Source organism: Myotis nattereri, assembly GCF_964212035.1.
Source record: "Myotis nattereri genome assembly, chromosome: 15".
Taxonomy (NCBI): Eukaryota; Metazoa; Chordata; class Mammalia; order Chiroptera; family Vespertilionidae; genus Myotis; species Myotis nattereri.
In genome coordinates, this window is record NC_138090.1 from 57,720,149 (window position 1) to 57,736,456 (window position 16,308).

Sequence of the window (16,308 nt, forward strand, 5' to 3'; positions counted from 1 at the left end):
TCATCTTTTGGACGTGAACTTTAGACGTGAAAAGTAAAAGGAAGGCGATATACTAGCATCCTGTTTGTGAAGATCATTTTCTCCAGCGAATATTTTGGGGATTCAAAGGAAACTTCCTTTTCTTGTTCTTGCCACCTGAATGTATTCTCTGCCTCGTATTCTTCTGTCTCATTCGCCAAAATATCCATCTTGGCCAAAGCCTTGCTCATTGTTTTTGTATTTGCATCTAAATGAGGAATATTTCTAATTGTGTCAAGATGGGTTTCTCATCTCTCATGGGAAAGTTACTGCCAACTCCCAGCAAATGGACCAGGTCCCCGTGATAAACAGCTTCGATGGGCGGTTTTTCCTGACTTTGTCTTTGCCTGAGGGACCACTTCGCTTTCAGCCCTGCTTCCAAAGGGTTATTCATGCTTTGCAAAGCACAACGCTTTTGAGCCCAAAAGGAAGGATGAAGAAACATCTGCGGTATCTTTTTCTAATCTTAGAAGTTCAATTTCGGTGGTTTTTTTTTTTTCTGGTTGATTTCCGCTTGAATATTTGTGATCTTACGGAGCCTGGAGAAGTTCACAAAGCCAGAATCGTTGGTGCCCAAGGGCTCCCAAGGGTTCCCAAGGGTTCACTCACTGCAGCCATAACTCCAGATTCACACTTTGAAGCTACACATGAAGGACCAACTATGGCCTATAGGGGGCGGTAGAGGACCATTTATCTCATGGCTGAAATTAGTGCCACCCTAGGTATTTTTACCAGAATATTTTAATAATTTTTAAAATGTTTCAATGACAGTTGGCATACAATATTTGTTTCAGGTGGACAACATAATGATTAGACATTTATACAACTTGTTAAGTGATCACCCTAAGTTTAGAGTATTTTTTATTTTTTTTTAAATATATTTTATTGGTTTTTTACAGAGAGGAAGGGAGAGAGATAGAGAGTTAGAAACATCGATGGGAGAGAAACATCGATCAGCCGCCTCCTGCACATTTCCCACTGGGGATGTGCCCGCAACCCAGGTACATGCCCTCGACCGGAATCGAACCTGGGACCCTTCAGTCCGCAGGCCGACGCTCTATCCACTGAGCCAAACCGGTTTCTTCGGCTAGAGTATTTTTTAAATAAAAGGAAGCATCAGTGGATTGTCTAAAAACGAATGAGATCATTTCTTCAGCCAAAGATGTGTGGACCTTAAAAAGCATTGCATTTATTGGATGTACATTTCCTCAGCATTCTATTAAGAACATTTTCAAATGTTCAGAAACCTCATCAGCATTCTGTACCCAGCCCCTAGACAAGTCACTGAACATTTGACAATACGTGCTTTCTCACTGTCCACATATCCATTATTGGGTCTATTTTGATGACATGCAAAATGGGATTGAGTGGCTATGGTTTCAGACACAAGCTTTTGCCTCAGATTAGCACAGATGCTTTCTAACTCCAAAACTTTGAACAAAAGGCTTCAACTCTCCAAAGCACATCTTCATTATTTGTACATCAGGATAATTAGAGGGCTGTGAGAGGACTGGATTTGCTAATGCAGTAAAAAAAATTTTTTCTAATACTGGGTTTGTTTCTGTGCATCTAGATGAACACACCTTTGGATATCTCTTTTCAGGCACCCCCCTAATACTGGAATTGCTCTGGGCACACTAACCTTCAATGCAAATTCACTACCGTTCCTAAGGGACTTTAGGATGAACTGCTAGAAGTGAACTTCCTAAGTGCTAGAGAGAATCGTATGAACATTTTTTTAAATATATTTGTATTGATGTCAGAAAGGAAGGGAGAGGGAGGGAAAGCTAAAACATCAATGATGAGAGAGAATCATTGATCGGCTGCCGTCTGCACACCCCCTACTGGGGATTGAGCCCACAACCCTGACATGTACCATTGACTGGAATCGAACCCAGGACCCTTCAGTCTGCAGGCCTCTGCTGAATAGTATGAGCATTTTATTTATTTTGTTTTGTTGTACCATTGATTTATGCATTCATTGGTTGATTCTTTTTTTAAAAAAATATATTTTATTGATGTTTTACAGAGAGGAAGGGAGAGGGACAGAGAGAAACATCGATGAGAGAGAAACACCAATCAGCTGCCTCCTGCACACCTGCTACTGGGGATGTGCCCACAACCAAGGTACATGCCCTTGACCAGAATCGAACCTGGGACCCTTCAGTCCGCAGGCTGACGCTCTATCCACTGAGCCAAACTGGCTACGGCTGCCTAATTTTTTTACAGGAACTACGATTTTATGAAGTTTACTCAGATTTTGTAGCCTTAAAGCTTCGAAATGGCGTCCAGTTCTAAGTCTACTTTTATTAGTGATGATGATATTGTTAAATATGTCAATTCTTGCTATGAAGATGACGATTTTGTGGAAGATATTGGAGAAGGGTGTCCCTCTATTCTAACATTCTATGTTTTGTTAAAATTTTTTTCTACTAGTATTTTATAATACAATCAGAAAACAATATATGTCAAAGATGAAAACAAATGTAGTAAAGGTCTTCTTAAGTTTTTGAATATGTACCTTTATTTACTTGCGATTCATAATTTTTTTCCTAAACTGCTGTAATATCAGCAAAAATGCCTTGGAAATTTTAGCATAGTTCCTAGGATATTGGTTGGCCCTCAAAGGGTTACATTCCTAGACTTCAGAAGGCACAGCGCCCAGGGCCCATGATACATTTAAGGGTCCACAAAAGTGGGATCATTTGGGTTTTTAAAAATATGTTTTTATTGATTTCAGAGAGGAAGGTAAAAAGAGAGAAACATCAGTGATGAATCAGAATCATTGATTGACTCCCTCCTGTACGCCCCCCACTGGGGATTGACCCCACAACCCAGGTATGTCCCCCTGGCCAGAATTGAACCTGGGACCCTTTAGTCCGCAGGCCGGTGCTCTATCCATTGAGCCAAACCAGCCAGGCATGAAAGCCTTTTTGAACAGGTCCACTTAAACCTGACCTCTCAAGTGTGAGAAGGAGCCAGCTGCTGCTAGCATGAGTTGGGAAAGAGCATTCTGGCAGAAAGAGAAGCGCTAGCAAAGGATCTCAGGTGGAAAGAATATGGTGCAATCAAGAAACTGAAGATGAGCCCAGCCTCCTTAGCTCAGTGATTGAGTGTCGACCCATGAACCAGGAAGTCATGATTCGATTCCCGGGTCGGGGTACATCCCCAGGTTGCAGGCTAGAACCCCAGTGTTGAGCACGCAGGAGGAAGCCAGTCATTGGTTCTCATCATTGATGTTTCTCTCTCTCCCTCTGAAATCAATAAAAACATGTTTTTTTAAAAAAGGAAAAAGATGCTGAAACCGGTTTGGCTCAGTGGATAGAGCGTCGGCCTGCGGACTGAAAGGTCCCAGGTTCGATTCCGGTCAAGGGCATGTACCTGGGTTGCGGGCACATCCCCAGTGGGAGATGTGCAGGAGGCGGCTGATCGATGTTTCTCTCTCATCGATGTTTCTGACTCTCTATCTCTCTCTCTTCCTCTCTGTAAAAATTCAATAAAATATATTTTTTTTTTAAAAAAAAGGAAAAAGATGAGAAGGGGCTGGGTGGATGGGTGAAAAGATGAAGATTAAGAGGCACAAATTGGGATTTAAAGTACAGTACAGCCCTGACCGGTTTGGCTCAATGGATACAGCGTCGGCCTGTGGACTGAAAGGTTTCAGGTTCGATTCCGTCAAGGGCATGTACCTGGGTTGCGGGCACATCCCCAGTGCGGGGGTGTGCAGGAGGCAGCTGATCGATGTTTCTCTCTCATTGATGTTTCTAACTCTATCCCTTTCCCTTCCTCTCTGTAAAAATATCAATAAAATATATTTTAAAAAATAAATAAAGTACAGTACAGGGAGCCCTGGATGGTTTGACTCAGTGGATAGAGCGTTGGCCTGCAGACTGAAGGGTCCCAGGTTCGATTCTGGACAAGGGCATGTATCTTGGTTGCGGGCACATCCCCAGTAGGAGGTGTGCAGGAGGCAGCTGATTGATGTTTCTCTCTCATCGATGTTTCTAACTCTCTATCCCTCTCCCTTCCTCTCTGTAAAAAATCAATAAAATGTATTTTTTTAAAAAAAAGTATAATGATTTTGGGGGAAACGTTAACTAGAACTCAATCCTTCTCCCATGGTACAATGATATCAGAGAAGTCATAGTAGAGAGAGATCATATAAATGTAATGGTTGTAGAGATGTTTGGACAGAGCTCAGCCCTTTCTTTCTTTCTTTCTTTTTTTTTGGTTTTGCAATGTCAGTGTGAGTTTTTTTTTGTTTTGTTTTGTTTGTTTTTTATTAAATCTTTATTGTTCAGATTATTACATTTGTTCCTCTTTTTTCCCCCATAACTCCCCTCCTCCCAGTTCCCACCCCACCCTCCGCCCTCACTCCCCACCCACTGTCCTCATCCATGGGTTCACGATTTTTGTCCAGTCTCTTCCCGCATCTCCCACACCCCTTTCCCCCCCAAGAATAGTCAGTCCATTCCCTTTCTATGTCCCTGATTCTATTATAATCACCAGTTCATTCTGCTCATCAGAATATTTATTCACTTGATTCTTAGATTCACTTGTTGATAGATGCATGTTTGTTGTTCATAATTCGTATTTTACCTTTTTCTTCTTCTTCCTCTTCTTAAAGGATACCTTTCAGCATTTCATATAATCCTGGTTTGGTGGTGATGAACTCCTTTAGCTTTTCCTTATCTGTGAAGCTCTTTATCTGACCTTCAATTCTGAATGATAGCTTTGCTGGATAAAGTAATCTTGGTTGTAGGTTCTTGGTATTCATCACTTTGAATATTTCTTGCCACTCCCTTCTGGCCTGCAATGTTTCTGTTGAGAAATCAGCTGACAGTCGTATGGGTATTCCCTTGTAGGTAACTGTGTTTCTTTCTCTTGCTGCTTTTAAGATTCTCTCTTTGTCTTTTGCTCTTGGCATTTTAATTATGATGTGTCTTGGTGTGGTCCTCTTTGGATTCCTTTTGTTTGGGGTTCTCTGTGCTTCCTGGACCTGTAAGTCTATTTCTTTCACCAGGTAGGGGAAGTTTTCTGTCATTATTTCTTCAAGTAGGTTTTCAATATCTTGCTCTCTCTCATGTTCTGGCACCCCTATAATTCTGATGTTGGTACGCTTGAAGCTGTCCCAGAGGCTCCTTACACTATCTTCATATTTTCGGATTCTTTTTTCATTTTGCTTTTCCAGTTGGGTGTTTTTTGCTTCTTCGCATTTCAAATCTTTGACTTGATTCTTGCGCTCCTCTGGTCTGCTGTTGGGAGTCTGTATAATATTCTTTATTTCAGTCAGTGTATGCTTAATTTCTAGTTGGTTCTTTATCACAACATCGAGGGTCTCATTAGATTTCTTGCAGATCTCATTAAGTTCATCAGCAGTTTCTAGAAGATTATTGAAAGACCTTAAAAGTGTGGTTCTGAATTCTGTATCCTCCATCGACATTTGTGTCCTGTTTCCTTGTCTCCGCATTTTTTATGCTTTCTTGGTGCACCCCCTAGTGGTCTTTGTGCGCAGTCTTGTAGTTAAGCCTTGATTGTTGTAGGTAATACTGGGGGTGATTTGACCTCCAGGCCAACTGGCTGTGCAAATCAGTTGTGTCTGCAGTAGGAAAACTTCTGTCCTCTAGGGAGGTGCTAATCTAGCCCTTGCCTGAGGCTATCCAGCAAATGGCTCTGTGCAGGGCTTGGGCAGGGGAGGTCGCACGGGATCAACAGGGCGGGTGGAGCGAGCAGTTATGGCTGCTCTCAGTCCTGTTCCCAGAGGCTCTGCCTCTCAGAGTCCCAGCAACCACTGCAAACCTCGGAGAGAAAGCTGCCCTCGAGTTCCGACCGATGCCAGACAGTCCCGCTTCTCCCGTTTGAGTCTGGGTCCCTAGAGACTTGCCTAGAACTGGAGCTCAGAATCTGAGACTCCCTCCTGATTGAAACAGACAACCGCGCCCTCAGCCACCAGCCCGCTCCGCGCGTACCTCTGCACCTTTGTATTTTCCGCACTGCGCCTCCTCTGAGTCTCGGTATGCTGTTCTCTTTCCTTCTAGTTGAAGAATTTCCCCTCAGCCAGCCTTCCTGTCGTACTGGGTGATGTCCGTTCAGTCTTTTAGTTGTATTTTTGAAGTGGCTGTGCGAGGCAGCAATCTCTGGTGTTTACCTATGCTGCCATCTTGGTTCCTCTTTAACCCTTTCAACTATGAACAAAATCACTCAGGAGACAAATCTCTCTCTTTTTTTAAATTAGTCTGCTACAACCACATTTTTTTTAAGATTATTTTTTATTGATCTCAGAGAGGAAGGGAAAAGGAGAGAGAGATAGAAACATCAATGATCAGAGAGAATCATTGATTGGCTGCCTCCTGCACCCCCCTCCACTGAGGATCGAGCCCGCAACCCGGGCATATGCCCTTGGCCAGAATTGAACGTGGGACCCTTTAACCCACAGGCTAGTGCTCTATCCGCTAAGCCAAACCAACTAGGGTAGGAGACAAATCTCTTAAAAAATGTTTTTATTAATTTTAAAAACAAAGGGAGAGGGAGTAAGAGATAGAAACACGCAGAGAGAAACATGGATTTGCTGCCTCCCACACTTCCCCCACTGGAGATCAAGCCCGCAATCCTGGTATGTGCTCTGACAGGGAATCGAACTGGTGCATGGGACAACGCTCAACCCACTGAACCACACCAGCTGGGCCAGGAGCCAAATCTTACCGATATGTGTAGTGTGGGGTAGCCTTGGAGAAAGTTTGCCTTTCGGTATGTTTCAGAACTCACATAGGAGAAAAACCCTACCAACGTACAGGCACAAATCACCCCTCTCTCAGTAGGAGAGAATTTACACTTACAACAAACTATGTTTGCAGTGAATTCAGGAAGTTATTTTCTGGGAGAGACTGCTTCACACCTAAGGATTTATCAAGGAGAGAAAACCTTACAATGTGAGCCTTCAGAGAGAAGTCTCAGCCTTTCCTCCTTCCTTACTCCACATCACAGAACGGGCACTGGAGAGAAACATGGGCGTGGTCATCGTGGGAAAGGCATCGAACACAGCTCAGCACTTGTGATGCGACGTCAGAGAACTCATACTGGGAGGAGCCCTATACGCAGAGTCAGCGTGGAAGAACTTCAGGGGGTGTCTTCGCTTTTTTCAACACAAGGACTCATACTAGAGAACAGGACACGGAGGGCCAACATGGCAGGTTTTGAAGGATGACTGTCACCCTATTTGACACCAGGAAGTTCATATAGAGAAACTCATCTATATATATATAAAAGCTTAAGCGACCATTACGACCAGAACGACCGGTCGACCAGTCGCTATGACGTGCACTGACCACCAGGGGGCAGATGCTCCATGCAGGAGCTGCCCCCTGGTGGTCTATGTGCTCCCATAGCCAACCTCCTGTGGCCCCTTCCCACAGCCTACCAACCTCCCGTGGCCCCTCCCCTCGCCTGGCTGGCCCCCCGATTAGCTGGCCAACCTCCCGTGGTCCCTCCCCTCTGCTGGCCAGCCCCCCGCCAAATAGGCCCCGATTGGGGGGCTGGCCAGTTAACCTCCTGAGGTCCCTCCCCACTGCCAGCCAGTCCCCCAATAGGCCTCAATCGCCAGCCAGGCCAAGGGACCCCACCCATGCACTAATTTGTGCACCGGGCCTATAGTTGGATATAATATAACAAAGCTGTGGCTGTGGCTCCCTGCAGTCATGGATGAGCAGGTATGAACAGTTATGCTCTACATATGCCCTTGATTCGCCCTAGAAACACAATTCAATGGGACTCAGAGTCTAGACCTGAATGATAATGTCTCATGGAAATGACTGCCCTAGATAACAAAATGTAAATGTTAAAGACAACAGCATCTATATTTTATTTATTGACTTTTTTATAGCAAAGGTAGAAATTTATTCAAGAACAAGCATAGACTCCCACGTGGGAAGGCGGAAAGAGACCCCTTTATTGATTTTTTTTTTTTTTAAGAGAGAGAAACATCAATTTGTTGTTCCACTTACCTATGCATCCATTGGTTGTTTCATATATGCCCTGACCGGGGATTGAACCTGGAACCTTGGTGTATTTGGACAACGCTGTAACCAACAGAGCCACCTGGGCAGGACAGCATCTATCTTCTTACATCATATATGAATCAGAGAACCACCCAATTTAAAGTTTCATGCAGAGATTATTCATCTTTTAGTATCACAGGGATCACTCCTTATAGAACTAGTGGCCCGGTGCACAAAATTCATGCACATTAAAAGAAAATTAATTAGAGGAAATATTTTACTGTTGCTATTTGCCCTTTCTCTATAATAGAAGTACCAGAGATGAAAATTAGTAAAATGTATATGAAAATCCCCCTTCTGTCAGAGTCTGGGGCGTGCTACGGGACCCAGAGTCAAGTCCCTGCCCACCTGCGCACACCTGGAAACTGCGCGAGACCCTGACCCAGCCAGCCCCACCCGGTCAAGCCCCACGGGAGGGGGAGGGGCATGGCCTCAGGTCCCCCAGCCCGGCCTCAGGTCCCCTGGCTCCAGCATGACGGCATGACAACCACTTGCATATTAGCTCTTCATTATATTCAGAGGCCGTGCAATGGATGCATAGGTAAGTGGAACAACAAATTGATGTTTCTCTCTCTTAAAAAAAAAATCAATAAAGGGGTCTCTTTCCGCCTTCCCACGTGGGAGTCTATGCTTGTTCTTGAATAAATTTCTACCTTTGCTATAAAAAAGTCAATAAATAAAATATAGATGCTGTTGTCTTTAACATTTACATTTTGTTATCTAGGGCAGTCATTTCCATGAGACATTATCATTATATTCTCAGATATTCAGAGAAGCAAGCTGAAAACATACCACCCATGTTTTCCCTGCATAATCCAAAAGCTGTCCCTTCAAACAAATCACGGAGCTTTACAGCAACTCACCAACGTTTCACAGGTGGTGTTCTGCTATTAACTTTAAAAGAAGCATCACATGCCCTGACCGGCTTGGCTCAGTGGATAGAGCGTTGGCCTGGGGACTGAAAGGTCCCAGGTTTGATTCCAGTTAAGGGCATGTACCTTGATTGTGGGCACATCCCCAGTAGGGAGTGTCCAGGAGGCAGCTGATCGGTGTTTCTCTCATCGATGTTTCTAGCTCTCTATCCCTCTCCCTTCCTCTCTGTAAATAATCAATAAAATTTATTTTCAAAACAAGCATCACAGAGAATGGTGTGCATTTTCACTCTTCCAGGGCCTCGCCAGTGTCCAGTCAGGACTACAATGACACACCACAACCTGGTGAAGTATTCATACTCCAAGGATGATGCAGACCTCACAAGCTTTGACCAAAATCCCCTAAAAAGCTGGGTTTGGGAGTCAACCTGACCCACAGATGCCCCCGTGGGTATCGGAAGTGTTCTGGGGAAAGGGAGAAGGGGAAGTTCTTACAGGATAAAAAAGACCATATAGATGTAATTAAGGATCTTGAGATAGGGAAATTATCCTGGATTACTTCTGAGCCCAATGTCATCACAATTGCCCTTGCTTGTTTTTTTTCTTTGTTTATTGATTTTTTCCAGAGAGAGAAGCATCAATTTGTTGTTCTAGTTATTTTTTTAAAATACATTTTTATTGATTTCAGAGAGGGAGGGACAGGGAGAGAGAGATAGAAACATCAATGATGAGAATCATTGATCAGCTGCCTCCTGCATGCCCTCCACTGAGGATGAAGCCCAAAATCCGGGCATGTACCCTTGACTGGACTCGAACCCAGGACCCTTTAGTCCATAGGCCGATGCTCTATCCACTGAGCCAAACTGGCTAGGGCTGGCAAGACCCATTTTGGATGTCTAACCTCCAGAGGTGTGAGGTGATAAATATGTGCTCTGTTAAAGCCATACAATTTGTGGTCATTTGGTATAATGGCAAAGGAAACAAATACACTCCCTTATGCCAGTAACTTAAGGCAAATATGGCATGGCTCTATGCCAGCGGTTCTCAACCTGTGGGTCACGACCCCCTTGGCGGTTGAACGACCCTTTCACAGGGGTCGCCTAAGACCATCCTGCATATCAGATATTTACATTGCGATTCATAACAGTAGCAACGTGACAGTGATGAGGTAGCAACGAAAATAATTTTATGGTTGGGTCACAACATGAGGAACTGTCTTTAAAGGGGCCAGAAGGTTGAGAACCACTGCTCTATGCGATGGTTGGAACTGTGACAACCAACTTGAGACCATGAGGACACAAGCCTTAGGAATAACCCAGGCAACAGCGAGGAGGACTGAGCCAAAAGACGGAGGGTGCCTGGCGAAGGGTGACAGTCAAAGTCCGGAACCACCCCTGGAAGCCATGTCTCTGGGCGTCACGCGATGTCAGATAACAGATGGTGGCGGATTCTGTTACTTGTGGCCAAAACACATTGAACACAACAACCCCTTCTTGCTCCCAACCAGCTTCCGAGTCTTGCTCACCTGACCCAGAGTCACTCCTCTAGGGAGGAGGACATCCCAGAGGAGAGGTCCCCGTAGTCGGCAGGAATGGCCATCTCCTCAGACATGCGGCTGCAGAGAAGGCGAGGAGACACTCCAGAGTCCCAAGGGTATGATGTAAAAACACACAGTGGGGCCTGGCTGGTTCGGCTCAGTGGATAGAGTGTTGTTGGCCTGCGGACTGAAGGATCCCAGGTTTGATTCGGGTTGGGGGCACATGCCTTGGTTGTGGGCTCGATCCCCAGTAGGAGATTGTGTGCAGGAGGCAGCCGATCCATGATTCTCTCTCATCATTGATGTTTCTCTCTCTCTCTCCCTTACTCTGAAATCAATAAAACAAACCAGAAAACCCACAGTGGGACCAAGAGGATGCGGTTGCTTCACCTCTCAAACACTATTCCACAGTCACTGGTGACGTAAGAGTCCCCTCTGGGTGAGAAAAAATAAAAAGGTGCTTGATACAAACCACACACCTCAATTCAAAACAGTGGTGCCATCTTGCTGATGTACAAGATGAACCCCCCAGCCACCTCCAAAAAACCATCCTGTGATTATAACTGTGTGCTATTGATGGCTCTGTTTATTAGCAAAATGACAAGGAACATTTTTCGAACCAGTAGTTGCTGGGGACGTTTCTCCTCAAGATGAGTTTGAATCCAACTTGTCTGCTCTTGTGAACAACGGCCATCATCTCCTTCCCTCACATTCGAGGAAGCAAGTAAAGAGCCAAGTCCAAGGGCCAGGCTCCCAAAAGGCCGGATGGAATCCCGTTTGCTCTCGCATTGAGCGTAATGGTAATGTGGGGTTCACAACTGGCCTCCCCATTCTGGCACGTGGTGAGCATTTTCGTTCATGCAGGCTCACTTGTTATTCTTTCCAGAGACTTGTTTTCCTGTAGGCCCCCGGCATTTCCCACAATCCCAGGCATTCTATGTTTTTATGAGTCTACTGTGAAAGCAATCTCCTTTTCAACATACCTGTGAAGGTTATAGAGATTTTGTGTGTATGTGTTGATTTCTGTATCTTTGCTATTCTGCCTGGTTTACTGGAATCTCATTGAATTTTAAAATGTTCCAGTGGGGTTTAAGTGTGTCCATGTTATTTATATATTTTATCTTCCAGATAGTTACAGCAAACATTTAGGTCTGTTATATATCTGACTTGTGGTAACAGGAAATCCAGAAATGTTTACATTCAGATGGCTGAGGGCAGATCCTTCTTTCATTGTGTATATCTATTCGTGCGTATTGAGTAGAAGTGTGAAAAAACAAGAGAAACTCAAGAAGAAAGATGGAAAAGAGACAAACAAACAAAACCGAGAAGAAAAAAAAAAAGAAGAAAGATGGGCCCTGACCGGTGTGGCTCAGTGGATAGAGCGTCAGCCTGCGGACTGAAGGGTCCCAGGTTCGATTCCGGTCAAGGGCATGTACCTTGGTTGCGGGCACATCCCCAGTGGGGGGTGTGCAGGAGGCAGCTGATCGATGTTTCTCTCTCATCGATGTTTCTAACTCTGTATCCCTCTCTCTTCCTCTCTGTAAAAAATCAGTAAAATATTTTTTTAAAAAAAGAAGAAAGATGGGAGTAGAGTTTCATCAGAGTTTCATCAGGCTGAGAGAAATGTTGAAATGGCTCGAATCCAGGACCAGCAGTGAGCGTGTGGCCGGCTTGTCCTCTGTCTACACCGTAGTGGCTGAAGTATGAAACATTCCCACACTGAGGATCACAAGAGGGAAAGGAGGGGTCTGGTCCTCGGTGACACTGGTGGGCAGCTTAGCCAGTACCAGGAGCCACCTACTTAAAGACTTTCCTTTCCGCTGCGGGAACACTGTCTGTTCTTTAAATCAGTTGGGTTTTCAGTTATCTACAACCACACACACACTGTGGGACACAGGATACAAAGGCAAGCACTGGCTTACTCCAAACCGGGCTGACTGGTTTGTCCGGCATTCTGTGGACGCCCCACATTCCTCTTGGAGACGTGCCATTTCTGGAAGCCCGGTGTGGTCTGCCTCTGCTCTGAGCTCAGAGTCTTCCCCTTCCCCCAGGTGCTACGTCAGATCTGGATGATCTTAAAGTTGATCTTATCTTTGATGGTGTGGAGAACAGGTGAAGAGGAAATGTGTAGCTGTAATAAATAGACTCCAGAGCGTATTTTCTGGGAAATAGTTATGGTACAGGTAAAATGCCAAATAATTAATTCCTGCTTCTTCGACCTGAAGTTCTCAAGCTCCAAGGAGTTCCAAGAAGGGTCCTAGAGGTTCATGTTTTAAAGACAGAAAGGTGTACCTTTCTTCTTCTTTTAAATGAATTTAACATGTATTCCTCTGCATGTGAAAACATTTGAGATGCTCTGTGCAATGAAACAAGAGACAATGGTGATCAAATCACAAGTTCATGATCCAGTCACATGACTGGCTTATGACTCAACTGAATGCCACCCACGACCATAGTGATTTGGACAGCATATAGTTTTGTATCTGTTATTCTTAGTCATATGTTATTTAAATTAAACAGACAGTGGACTATTGGTTAAAGAAAGCATATGAAGAATGTTAATATATTTTGACAATTCAGTATCTTAATAAACATGTGAGTCTGACTACATGGAGCATATTAAAAAAGAAAAAGTACAACTTACACTTTGCAATTGAGTGAAACAACTATTATTGAGAATCCATCGATTTTCATGTGTGATCCACAACGCCTTGCTGCAATTCTAAATTCCAAATACATTTCTAATGAAAAGTTTCTTCTTATATATTATGTATCAGCAAAATTTACCCGAACTAACAAACTAACTTTGTCTTTCTCGAACCTAGTGTGACCCTTCACATATTCAAGTGTTTAACGGCCAGAGGGGGCCCAGACCTATTGGTATGTACATATTGAGTAATGTATGTACCTTACTATCCTGCTGAAATCCAAACACTTGTGAATTCCAAAATACTACTGGCCCTTAAGGTTTTCAACGAGGGATTGGGCCCCTGTATGCAAAACATTTTTGACATCTTACATGCATAATAGTTAATATCTGTTCAGAAATGCTCTTTTTTTTTTACGTAATCAAATTATGGTCAATTAAATAGCATGCTTAATTCGCTAAAGAGGAAAAAAGGACAAAATTAATCATTAAAAGTTGTATTAAAGTGGCTTTCATAAATCAACCTTCAGTAATATATTAATTTGTCATCACTTTTAATCTAAAATCATGCTTTTATTCTATATCATATAAAAAGAAAGAAATAAGTAAAATAACTTCCAAGTGGGTTTGCTTCCTTAAGATGTTAAAAGCTTCCATCAAATTTGATGGTGAACCACTGGAAGCATCCCCAGACAAATCCAAAACAAAATAAAACAACATGAGTAATTAACGTGGCTCTGTCACGCGACCTAGGGCAGTATCACATCATCCATTTTAAGTCCAACTATGGAAACTGAAGAAACTACATTATCATGGAATGGGGATGGTGTTTTATCTCTAATGGCCAAAAGAATCCAAAGAAATGCTGTTAGGATCAAAGACATCTGGATGGTCTCCGAGTAAATATTTACCTGCAAAAAAATCGACAGACTTACTGGGTAACTGCAATACTATGAACAATGCACAGCCTGCAAGCGGATGCTCTCCACGGCGGCCATAAGACTTAATAAATTCTGAAACACATTCCAGCAGGCAGTAAACAAGAGGACCCAAGGGAGGCATAGGGCTGCTGAGATCTGCAAGGAGACCAAGGAAGGCAAGAGAATACTTTTTCCAGGCTGTCAAGGAAGAAGACTGTTGGGCCTGAGGAAGAAGGTATGTCATGTCCTGGCAGTGACAGACTTGCTCCATTTCCGAGACATGGGTACCTTGGCTCCTCGGACAAGGATTCTTTGCTTAAGCAAACTGTAGGCAGGTCCCTCTGCATCCTTTCTCCACCAAGGCTCATCTCTGGAATCATTTTAGCAAGAATCATGGTAAATCAGTTTGTCAAGAATTCCCTAACCTTGATATCTAATAAAACTCCTCATCCTCATTATAGTCCCCCAGGGGACATCCGGTCTCCCTGCCTTACCCCTAGCAAGAATCCTTTTAGGTGGGTTCAACCAGAACCCCCTCCACCTCCCCCGAAACGACTTGATATCTCCTCTTTGTCACTTTCTATCCACTAACAACCCCCCCCCCAACCCCTTCCCATCCCAATCTTTCTCCTTGTCAATAAACCCCACTTGTTCTGGTTGCTCTCAGAATTAAGCCAGGTTCAATAATGCTGTCTCTCTTCTCTTGTTATAATTTTTTTATGGAATATAATCTATTTTCAGCCCAGCCAGTGTGGCTCAGTGGTTGAGTATCGACCTGTGAACCAGGAGGTCAGGACGCAGCAAACCTGGGTTGCGGGCTCCAGCCCCAGTAGAGAGGGTGAAGGAGGCAGCCCATCAGTGATTCTCTCCCATCATTTATGTTTATCTCTCTATCTCTCCCTTCCTCTCTGAAATCAATCAATCAACATATATACTTTTAAAATAATTTAATTATTTCAAATGTTTTAAAAAATACTGATTTTTTACAGAGAGGGAGGGAGAGGGATAGAGAGTTAGAAACATCGATCAGCTGCCTCCTGCACACCCCTCCTTGGGATGCCCTTGACCAGAAACAAACCCGGGACCCTTCAGTCCACAGGCAGAGGCTCTATCCATTGAGCCAAACTAGTTAGAGCAAAAATATATATTTTTAAAAAACCTATTTTCACCGCTTTAACTTCTACCCAGCTCTGGTTTATCTTTGACAATACCCACCTGCAGTGGTTCTCAACCTTCCGGCCCTTTAACTACAGTTCCTCATGTTGTGACCCAACCCTAACATTATTTTCATTGCTACTTCATCACTGTCATGTTGCTACAGTTATGAATCGTCAGGTAAATATCTGATATGCAGGATGGTCTTAGGCGACCCCTGTGAAAGGGTCGTTGGAGCGCCGAAGGGGTCGCGACCCACAGGTTGAGAACCGCTGAACCGCGGTGTCCGTGTCACATTTAACCCAAACCTTCTCACCGCCCCTCCCTAGGCTTCCGGGGAAAGTCCCCAAGAGACCTTGGGTTGGTTTTAGTCACGCCCCCAGCACTGCAAGCCCCGCCCCTTCCGTCTTGCCTTGGACGCACACTTAGCCCCGCCCCCGCGTACGTACCTCAGTCCTGTCGCTCCCTCAACCAGAGGACGTTAGCCCCGCCCCAAGCTTCCGGCCTGCCCCTCCTCCAATCCTAGGAAATTGGTGGACATTAACCCCGCCCCCCAAAGGCTGCCCTTCCTGTTCCCGCCCCGCCCTCCTCCACATCGAGAATTATCCACGGCTCCTACACGTCCGACCCTAAGCGCCCTGCTTTCTCCCCAAAGGACGTAATAACCAGTCTCGTCTCCTACCAACTAGTTCTAACCCAGTCAGCACTTCCGGCACAGTCTTCCCCCACCCGCTCCTTCTAGCTCCAACTTCCGGTTCACCCCACGGGTGGGCGCCCTCCTGGTCGGGCAGCACTTGTCTCCCGGCCTGCGTCGCCGCCCACGCAGGAGTGGTTGGGACTTTGCGGCCTGGCGTGCACAGACCCCTTCCCCCGCAGGTGTCCCCTTGCCCGGCGGGACCGCCGGGGTCACACGGGTGAAAGCCCTCTTCCTGGCCGCCTTGGCTTCGTCGGCCGCCCCGAGTTGCCCAGACAAGATGGCCGCCGCCTGGGAGCGGCCGGCGCGGCGCGCCGCGGGGGTGTCTGGGAGTTGTAGTCCTGGCCCGAGCACTGACGCACTTGGCCGCGGGGCGACGGGCGCCATTGTGCACTACGCGCGGGTGAGTCC

The 16,308-nt window shown here is 45.0% G+C and overlaps 1 protein-coding gene and 1 pseudogene across 3 annotated transcripts in view; one reads left to right on the forward strand and one right to left on the reverse strand.

Annotated features, from left to right (window-relative positions):
- LOC308530752 (HAUS augmin-like complex subunit 2) lies at positions 1 to 16,284 on the reverse strand (annotated as a pseudogene). Its single transcript has 2 exons — positions 16,066 to 16,284; positions 1 to 598 (listed from the first exon to the last, which is right to left on the reverse strand). The product of its transcript is annotated as an HAUS augmin-like complex subunit 2 (transcript).
- The window catches only part of ZNF274 (zinc finger protein 274), a 21,835-nt gene continuing 21,322 nt past the window's right edge, over positions 15,796 to 16,308 (forward strand). Inside the window, exon 1 of one of the 2 annotated variants that reach the window (XM_081107252.1) lies at positions 15,796 to 16,300. The gene's annotated coding sequence lies outside the window, so the exon portion shown is untranslated. The remainder of the gene's footprint in view (positions 16,301 to 16,308) is intronic. The other variant, XM_081107254.1, reaches the window with a different exon arrangement.